The following is a 10,058-nucleotide window of genomic DNA, read 5'->3' as shown; positions in this document are numbered from 1 at the left end:
TAAAAAGAAAAAGAGAAAACAATTCCAGAATAAAAAGAAAAGGAAAGAAGCCCACTCCCCCGCCCTCCTCGGCCTTTCGGCCCAGTCGGCCCAATCCCGCGCGCGCGCCCTCTCCCCCCCGCTCTCTCTGCCCTGGCGGGCCCGCCCGTCAGCGCAGCCGCCTCCCGCACGCCCGCCCCCGCTCTCCCATCTCTCTCTGTTCGCGGGCCCGGCTTGTCAGCCCCGTCGTCCTCGCGTAACCGCCGCCCGAGCTGCGCGCGCCCGCCTTCTCCGCGCCCACGTCGCGCGTGGAGCTCGCAACCGCCCCGCCCCTGGCCACTTGAGCCCCGAGCCCCACTCGCCCTCTCCCCCTCCCCCATTTGCGCACCACCAGACCCCTCTTCCACCTCTCCCTCGCTGCGCGCACGCCAGAGCACCGCCGCCACAAATCCCCGCCGTCCCGAGCTCGTTTCCCGGCCGCCGTTGGAGCTCCGCTGTGTCCGTTGCCACGGTGAGCTTCGCCCCGGCGTCCGCAACCCGGGACGCGCCCCAATTCCCTCTTCCCCTCCCTATTTTTCTCTGCCCGCGCTCACCCGCCGTTCCCCGTGCAGCCGCGGAGGTCCCCCACCGTCGCCCCGGGCCACCGTCGCGCCATTACCGCCGCCGAGGAGTCCCCGGAGCCCGTCTTGAGGTAAGGGACCTCTCCCGCCCCTATCGACCTTTGTTTTGCTCTCTGCCGCGTGTAATTCCTCGCCGGAGTAGAGTAATCCCGCCGCCGAGCCGCTCCGCCGTGAACTGCCCCCCTCCGGTGCCCCTGCCCCCACCCAGACCCCACCAGAGGACTCCCCGTGCCCTCCCCAACCTTCCCGGCCACTTAGGTCGCCCCAGAGGCCCGCCAAACGCCCGCGCCCCTCGTCTCCGGCGAGCCCTCCGCCGCGGGGACGAGCGCCGCCGCCCCAGCTAGCCGTAGGAAAGACCCAGGCCGCCCACCCGATCCCCGCCGTTCATCCCAGATCGGGCGGCCCTGATTCAACTCGCCCGGACCCAATCCTGGCCGTCCGCCGGAGATCCAGCGGCCCAGGCCCACTTTCCCCGCACCCCGTCTCCCTGCCGTTTGGGCCCCGCCTGTCAGCCCGCCCGCGCGCGCGCTCTGCCCGCCGGCCCCGCCTGTCAGCCCGCCCGCGCGTGCTCTGCCCGCCGGCCCCGCCTGTCAGCCTGCCCGCGCCGCGCGCTGCCCGCCCGGTCCCGCCTGTCAGTCGCCCAGGCCGCCGCGCGCTCGCGCGCCCCGCCCGTAGGATCTAATCCTGGCCGTTTGCTTTAGATCTGACGGCCGTAGTAGCCCGATACCCCTTCGCCCGCGCGTTTTCTTAAAGAGACCCCCGGTTTTCTGGAATTTGAACCCGCCGTCCCTGGTTTCTCGTAGATAAGTCCCTGGACCTTTTATTTAATTCAAAATAGGTATTTAGGGTATAATTTTAATCCCCAAACTTGTAAAATTCATAACTTTGTCATATGAACTCCAAATGAGGTGCTTCAAATTGCAAAATGCTCATTATGTTTTTGTCTATCTATTCAAACAATGTTTCCCTGCTGTTTCCATGTACCAATTAATAGTTAATCACTAGGATAGGATTAAGACTATTGGAACCTTATTTGAGATAATTAGAAATTGGTAGACTTTAATAAAAGTTGGATTACTTAAGTTTATGGACTTAAGTACCTAAGTTTAGGAACTTAAAACCAGGTAATGATTTAATTCCACCACTGACTTAAACTTGATTAGTGGATAATGAATCACTTTGTATAGTCCTCTACTCCAGACCTAGGGAACACCAGAGTGCCTATCCCTTTTCAACTATGAACTTGTGATCTCTCTGCTGCGTATGTTTGGAATGTTGCTTTTTGTTTGTTATCTTCCCAAGTGCATAGTGTGAATGATTACTTTACGTAGACAACGAGCAGTCTGTGTTTCCCGAGGAAGTTGCAGAGGAAGTCCCTGATCAGTAGTTTGGTGAAGGCAAGTGTCCTCTGTCCCATTATGTCCTATTCATTTATAACTTACTACCCCGCACTACTTACTTGAAACCTAAGGATTGACTAGCTTTACATTTTACTTTATCCTTGATGACCTTATGGGCTATTATGGTTAGCACTTTGCTATCGCTTTAACATAATCAATGAACATGATGTGACTATTTATGATACTGTTATCCTGATGATGTTGATGATCTTGTGATACTCTAGGGGGCTCAGGCTGTTTCCTGAGTACCTCTCCGTAAGGACTGGTTCGTTGAGAGACCACCCGGGATAACAGTGCAACCATGAGGGTGAAATGGGATGCCCTTAGCTGATTAATTAGATGAACTAGAGGTGTAGTTGCTTAGCCGTCGTGCCGTCAATGGGGTCCAGGCACAGTGCTTGCTCTGCCGAGGCTGAGTGCCGAGGTTCTTTCGTTTTGCTCTTTGTTAGTCACTCTCCTGCGGGGAGGGGTACTGTGTTTATCAAACTGGAGAAACCTAACGGGCAGCTATGATCTCTAGGGAATCTTTGTAAAAGCTACGTAGTGATGCCCTGCCGGACCACCTAGGTAGTGGTCAATGGGGATTAGCTCTCCCCGGGTAGAAAGGGAATCATGACTCATGGGTAAAGTGTGCAACCTCTGCAGAGGGTAGTGAAACTGATATATCAGCCGTGCTCACGGTTAAGAGCAGCCTTGGGATCCTCTTTGATTAGAGATACAGATGGTTCGAGATACAAGGATTATGTTATGGTTTTGGTTCGACTATGATGATGTTGTTCCTCGATGAGGAAATGGTTTACGGGTTGGTTAATGCTAAAATCTGGCTTCTACTAATGATAAATACCTGACCAACTAAAAGCAACTGCTTGAGCCTAACCCCACATAAAGCTAGTCCACTTCAGCCAAACGGGACATTTGCTGAGTACGTTGATGTGTACTCATCCTTGCTTTACCACAAAACACCAGGTTGTCCGCATTGTAACCACTGCTCAGGAGAAGGTGAAGCCGTGGAAGGAGACTTCCAGGAGTTCCAAGACTACGATGAATTCTAGGTGTGGGTTGGCGGCAACCCCCAGTCAGCTGCCTGTGAAGGCCTTAGCTTTACTGTGTTTCGTTTAGCACTTTGATTTACTTGTTAAGACAATGACTATGTGGATGTCTATGACTCTATGATGTAATAAGTACTCTTTTATGTTATTATTCGAGCATTGTGTGATGATGTTCATTTAATTAATCGCTGTGTACGTGAGTTCTGATCCTGGCACGTACATAGTTCGCATTCGGTTTGCCTTCCAAAACCGGGTGTGACATCGGTCGAGGGGTAGCTCTCCTCGGTGGAGATATTGTAGGTACGGGGTCTGCCAGTTTCGATTAGGCGTGACCCCGCTCCGCTCCTCCTAGACGCGCAGTGCCTCACCTTCAGGGGCCGAGGGTGCCTCGGGCTGAGCCGAGGGTGCCTCGGACTGAGCCGAGGGTGCCTCGGGCTGGGCCGAGGGTGCCTCGGACTGGGCTGAGGGTGCCTCGGGCTGGGCCGAGGCCTTCTCGGGCTCGGGCGTGTCGTCGGTCTTGACGGAGGGTTGATGCAGGTCTCGGGAGAAGACGTCCGGGGGAACCGTTGTTCGCCCCGAGGCTATCTTAGTCAGCTCGTCTGCAGTCTCGTTGTAGCGTCGGGCGATGTGGTTGAGCTCGAGCCCGTAGAACTTGTCCTCCAGGCGCCGAACCTCATCGCAGTAGGCTTCCATCTTCGGGTCGCGGCAGTGGGAGGTCTTTATGACTTGGTCGATGACGAGCTGCGAGTCACCGCGAGCGTCGAGGCGTCGGACCCCTAGCTCAATGGCGATGCGCAACCCGTTGACCAGAGCCTCGTACTCGGCCACATTGTTGGACGCTGGGAAGTGGAGGCGTAGCACGTAGCGTAAGTGCTTCTCGAGGGGCGAGATGAAGAGCAGGCCCGCGCCTGCCCCTGTCTTCATCAGCGACCCGTCGAAAAACATGGTCCAGAGTTCCGGTTGGATCGGAGCTATTGGGAGCTGGGTGTCGACCCATTCAGCCACAAAGTCCGCCAAGACTTGGGACTTGATGGCCTTCCGAGGGGCGAACGAGATCGTCTCGCCCATGATTTCCACCGCCCACTTTGCAATTCTACCCGAGGCCTCTCGGCACTGGATGATCTCCCCCAGGGGGAAGGATGACACCACAGTTATCGGATGAGACTCGAAGTAGTGTCGCAACTTCCGCCGCGTCAGGATCACCGCGTACAGCAGCTTCTGGATTTGTGGGTAGCGGATCTTGGTCTCGGACAGTACCTCGCTGATGAAGTAGACTGGCCTCTGGACGGGCAATGCATGCCCCTCTTCTTGTCTCTCAACCACGATCGCGGCGCTAACCACCTGAGTGGTAGCGGCGACGTAGATCAAGAGGGCTTCTCCGGCAGCGGGGGGCACCAAGATGGGCGCGTTCGTGAGGAGCGCTTTCAGGTTCCCGAGGGCTTCCTCGGCCTCAGGGGTCCAAGTGAAGCACTCGGCCTTTCTTAAGAGGCGGTACAGAGGCAGGCCTCTTTCGCCGAGGCGCGAGATGAAACGGCTCAGAGCCGCAAGGCATCCCGTGACCCTCTGTACGCCTTTCAAGTCCTTGATGGGCCCCATGCTAGTGATGGCCACGATCTTCTCCAGGTTGGCCTCGATGCCCCGCTCGGAGACGATGAACCCCAAGAGCATGCCTCGGGGGACCCCGAAGACACACTTTTCGGGATTGAGTTTTACGCCTTTCGCCTTGAGACACCGGAATGTCGTTTCAAGGTCGGAAAGGAGGTCAGAGGCTTTCCTCGTCTTGACTATGATGTCATCGACGTAGGCCTCGACCGTTCGACCAATGTGTTCGCCGAACACGTGGTTCATGCACCTTTGGTATGTCGCACCCGCATTCCTCAAACCGAACGGCATGGTAACATAGCAGTACATGCCGAAGGGTGTGATGAAAGAAGTCGCGAGCTGGTCGGACTCTTTCATCCTGATTTGGTGATACCCTGAGTAGGCATCGAGGAAAGACAGGGTTTCGCACCCAGCAGTGGAATCCACGATTTGATCGATGCGAGGCAGAGGGTAGGGAACTTTCGGACATGCTTTGTTTAGACGAGTGTAGTCTACACACATCCGCCATTTCCCTCCTTTCCTTCTCACAAGCATAGGGTTGGCAAGCCATTCGGGACGGAATACCTCTTTGATGAACCCTGCCGCCATTAGCTTGTGGATCTCCTCGCCTATGGCTCTGCGCTTTTCTTCGTCGAATCGGCGCAGAGGCTGCTTCACGGGTCGGGCTCTAGCTCGGATATCCAGCGAGTGCTCGGCGACATCCCTCGGTATGTCGGGCATGTTCGTGGGACTCCACGCGAAGACGTCGGCGTTTGCGCGGAGAAAGTCGACGAGCACTGCTTCCTATTTGTGATCGAGCTCAGAGCCGATTCGGATCTGCTTGGAGGCGTCGTTGCTGGGGTCGAGAGGGACGGATTTAACCGTCTCCGCTAGCTCGAAGTTGCCGACGTAGCGCTTCACGTCTGGCGCCTCCTTGGAGAGGCTCTCCAGGTCGGCGATGAGGGCCTCGGATTCGGCGAGGGCCTCGGCGTACTCCACGCACTCCACATCGCATTCGTACGCGTGTCGGTACGTGGGGCCGACGGTGATGAGCCCGTTGGGGCCCGGCATCTTGAGCTTGAGGTAGGTGTAGTTGGGGACAGCCATGAACTTGGCGTAGCATGGCCTCCCCAGTACTGCGTGGTAGGTTCCTCGAAACCCGACCACCTCGAACGTGAGGGTCTCCCTTCGGAAGTTGGAGGGTGTCCCAAAGTAGACGGGTAGATCGAGTTGTCCGAGGGGTTGGACGCGCTTCCCGGGGATGATCCTGTGAAAAGGCGCAGCGCCTGCCCGGACCGAGGACAGATCGATCCGCAGGAGCCTGAGGGTCTCGGCGTAGATGATGTTGAGGCTGCTGCCTCCGTCCATGAGGACCTTGGTGAGCCTGACGTTGCCGATGACGGGGTCGACAACGAGCGGGTATTTCCCCGGGCTCGGCACGCAGTCGGGGTGGTCGTCCTGGTCGAAGGTGAAGGGCTTGTCGGACCAGTCTAGGTAGACTGGCGTCGCCACCTTTACCGAGCAGACCTCCCGACGCTCTTGCTTGCGGTGCCTAGTCGAGGCGTTCGCCACTCGCCCACCGTAGATCATGTAGCAGTCGTGGACCTCGGGGAACTCTCCTGCCTTGTGATCTTCCTTCTTATCGTCGTCGCGAGCCCCGCCACCCTCCGCGGGTGGCCCGGCCTTATGAAAGTGGCGCCGAAGCATGGTGCACTCCTCAAGGGTGTGCTTGACGGGCCCCTGATGATAGGGGCACGGCTCCTTGAGCATCTTGTCGAAGAGATTGGCGCCCCCGGGAGGTTTCCGAGGGTTCTTGTACTCAGCAGCGGCGACAAGGTCCACGTCGGCGGCGTCGCGTTTCGCTTACGACTTCTTCTTGCCTTTCTTCTTGGTGCCGCGCTGAGTTGACGCCTTGGGGACATCTTCCGGTGGGCGGCCCTAGGGCTGCTTGTCCTTCCGGAAGATGGCCTCAACCGCCTCCTGGCCAGAGGCGAACTTGGTGGCGATGTCCACTAGCTCGCTCGCCCTGGTGGGGGTCTTGCGACCCAGCTTGCTCACCAGGTCGCGGCAGGTGGTGCCGGCGAGGAACGCGCCGATGACATCCGAGTCGGTGACGTTCGGCAGCTCGGTGCGCTGCTTCGAGAATCGTCGGATGTAGTCCTGGAGAGACTCTCCCGGCTGCTAGCGGTAGCTTCGGAGATCCCAGGAGTTCCCAGGGCGCACGTATGTGCCCTAGAAGTTGCCGGCGAAGGCTTGGACCAGGTCGTCCCAATTGGAGTTCTGCCCCGGAGGTAGGTGCTCCAGCTAGGCTCGAGCGGTATCGGAGAGGAACAGGGGGAGGTTGCGGATGATGAGGTTGTCATCGTTCGTTCCACCCAGGTGGCAGGCCAGCCGGTAGTCCGCGAGCCACAGTTCCGGCCTCGTCTCCCCTGAGTACTTTGTGATATTAGTCGGGGTTCGGAACCGGGTCGGAAACGGCGCCCGTCGTATGGCCCAGCTGAAAGCCTACGGACCGGGTGGTTCGGGCGAGGGACTCCGATCCTCCCCGCTGTCGTAGCGTCCCCCACGCCTGGGGTGGTAGCCTCGGCGCACCCTCTCGTCGAGGTGGGTTCGACGGTTGTGGTGAGGGTGTTCGTTGCTGAGGCGACCCGGGGCCGCAGGCGCTGTGCTGCGCGTGCGCCCAGTGTGGACCGAGGCTTCCCGCATGAATCGGGAAGTCGCGGCACGATGTTCCGAGGGGTACCCCTGCCTTCGGGAGGCAGAGCTTTCGGCCCGTCGGACCGCGGCATCCTCCAGGAGATTCTTGAGCTCTCCCTGGATACGCCGCCCCTCGGTGGTTGATGGCTCCGGCATCGCGCAGAGAAGTAATGCCGCTGCAGCTAGGTTCTGGCCGACCCCACTGGAAGCGGTGGCGGCCTTGCCCTGACATCGTCTGCGATGCGGTGCTGGATGCTCTGGGGTAGATGACGTGCTTCTCCGGCCGGCGGTTGGCCTGCCCATTCCTGCCCGATGTCCCGGCGGAACGGCTCAAGCGTTCCTGCTCCCTCGTCGAGCCTGGCCTGCATCTCGCGGATTTGCTCGAGTTGTGGGTCATGACCCCCCGCCGGGACGGGGACCACAGCTAGCTCCCGAAGGATGTCAACGCGAGGCGCAGGCCTAGGGGGATCACCGTTTTCCGGTGTACCAAGATGGTTGCCTTCGCTGGGGCCCCCTAGATCGACGTGGAAACATTAACGACTTGGGCCGCAGTCCTCGTCGCCGAAGCTGCGGCTACTGTCGGAACAGTCGGAAAGGCAGTAGTCGCATGCGGTCATGAAGTCTCGCATGGCACTGGGGTTACCAAGTCCGGAGAAATCCCAACTAAAGTTGGGCTCGTCATCTTCCTCGGAGCCCGAGGGCCCGTAGGTCGAGATGGCTGTCAGCCGGTCCTAGGGTGACCGCATACGATACCCCAGAGGGTTTGGACTTGCCTCTATGAAAGCGTCCACCGAAGCGAAGTCGCTTGGTGGGTCGAGGCCGAATCCAAAAGGCACGAGATGGGAATCGGTCGGTACCTCTTGGTCGACGGGCGGTGACGAAGTCACGTCAGGGGTAGACTGCATCGTCGTCTCAGGTACGAGGGTGACGCCCAGCAAGTCTTTCGCGAGCGCACTGGCGTCGTCCGTCCGCTTGGAGTTGGCGTGTTGCGAGGAAACAGCGCTCGTCTTCGTCTCAGACGCGAGGTCGATGCCCGACGTGTCCCTCGTCGGGGCGCCGGCGTCGTCGACTCGCTCGACAGCCGACGAGGTGCCGCCTCCTGCTTGGCCTTGGTTGCCCCGCCTTATCCTCCGTCGGCGGGGGAGGGGACGGGACAAGCCCGAATGTTGTTCTTCCGCCATGTGGGGAAGACATCGTCGATTCCACCGCCGGCGGGCGGGTTGTCGATCCCCATTGTCGCCGTCGCACGACGGGGGAAGGAGAATCATATCGTGGCTGCCGTCGAGGGACATGAACTCAAGACACCTGAAACGGAGCTCCGTTCCAGGCTGTAAAGGTCGCTGGAGACTGTCCATCTGGAGCTTGACGGGAAGCTGTTCGTCAACACGCAGCAGGCCCCTACCTGGCGCGCCAACTGTCGGCGTTTCGAACCCGGGGGGTCCCTGGACCGACGAGTAAATTGTCGTCGCGTGCCCCAGCCCAGATGGGTCGGCGCGAGACGGAGCGCGAAGGGGGGAAGAAGCCGGAGGGAGACAGACGTAAAAAGGGGAAACCCGCGGCCTTCGTGTTTGTCCCGCGCCCAGGTCGGGTGCGCTTGCAGTAGGGGGTTACAAGCGTCCACGCGGGAGGGAGCGAGAGGCTTACGCGAGCGCCGTCCCGTCCTTCCCCGCGCGGCCAACCCTTTCTAAGAGGGCCCTAGACCTTCCTTTTATAGGCGTAAGGAGAGGATCCAGGTGTACAATGGGAGGTGTAGCAGTGTGCTAACGTGTCTAGCGGAGAAGTGCTAGTGCCCTAAGTACATGCCGTCGTGGCAGCCAGAGAGGTTTTGGCACCCGGTTCGTGTGGTGTCGTGGCCGTCGGAGGAGCACTGGAGCCTGGCGGAAGGACAGCTATCGGGGCTGTCGAGTCCTTGCTGACGTCTCCTTGCTTCCGTAAGGGGGCTGAGAGCCGCCGTCGTCATGGAGCATGCGGGGCGCCATCATTACTTGTTTATCGGGGCGAGCCAGATGGGACGCCGGTCTTGTTCCCCGTAGCCTGAGTTAGCTTGGGGTAGGGTAATGATGGCGCCTCCTGTGACGTGGTGGGTCCGAGCCCTGGGTTGGGTGAGGCGGAGGCTCCTCCGAGGTCGAGGTCGAGTCTGTCTTCCGAGGCCGAGGTCGAGTCCGAGCCCCTGGGTCGGGCGAGGCGGAGACCGTCGGCTGAGGCCAGGGCTGAGTCCGAGCCCTGGGGTCGGGCGAGGTGGAGTTTGTCGTCTTCCGGGGCTGAGCCCGAGTCCGAGCCCTGGGGTCGGGCGAGGCGGAGTTCGTCGTCTTTCGGGGCTGAGCCCGAGTCCGAGCCCTGGGTCGGGCGAGGCGGAGTTCGTCGTCTTCCGGGGCCGAGCCCGAGTCCGAGCCCTGGGTCGGGCGAGGCGGAGTTCGTCGTCTTCCGGGGCTGAGCCTGAGTCTGAGCCTTGGGTCGGGCGATGCGGAGTTTCCTATGGCGCCCGAGGCCGGACTTGGCTGCTGTCATCCTCACTCTGTCGAGTGGCACAGCAGTCGGAGTGGCGCAGGCGGCGTTGTCCTCTTGTCAGGCCGGTTAGTGGAGCGGCGAAGTGACTGCGGTCGCTTCGACTCCGTCGACTGAAGGGCGCGCGTCAGGATAAGGTGTCAGGCCACCTTTGCATTAAATGCTTCTGCGAAACGGTCGGTAGGCGTGGCGACTTGACCAAGGTTGCTTCTTGGCGAAGACTGGGC

The sequence above is a fragment of the Zea mays genome, chromosome 1, assembly GCF_902167145.1.
Source record: "Zea mays cultivar B73 chromosome 1, Zm-B73-REFERENCE-NAM-5.0, whole genome shotgun sequence".
NCBI lineage: Eukaryota > Viridiplantae > Streptophyta > Magnoliopsida > Poales > Poaceae > Zea > Zea mays.
The sequence above is the reverse complement of the archived record's forward strand: the minus strand, read 5'-3'. Positions refer to the sequence as shown.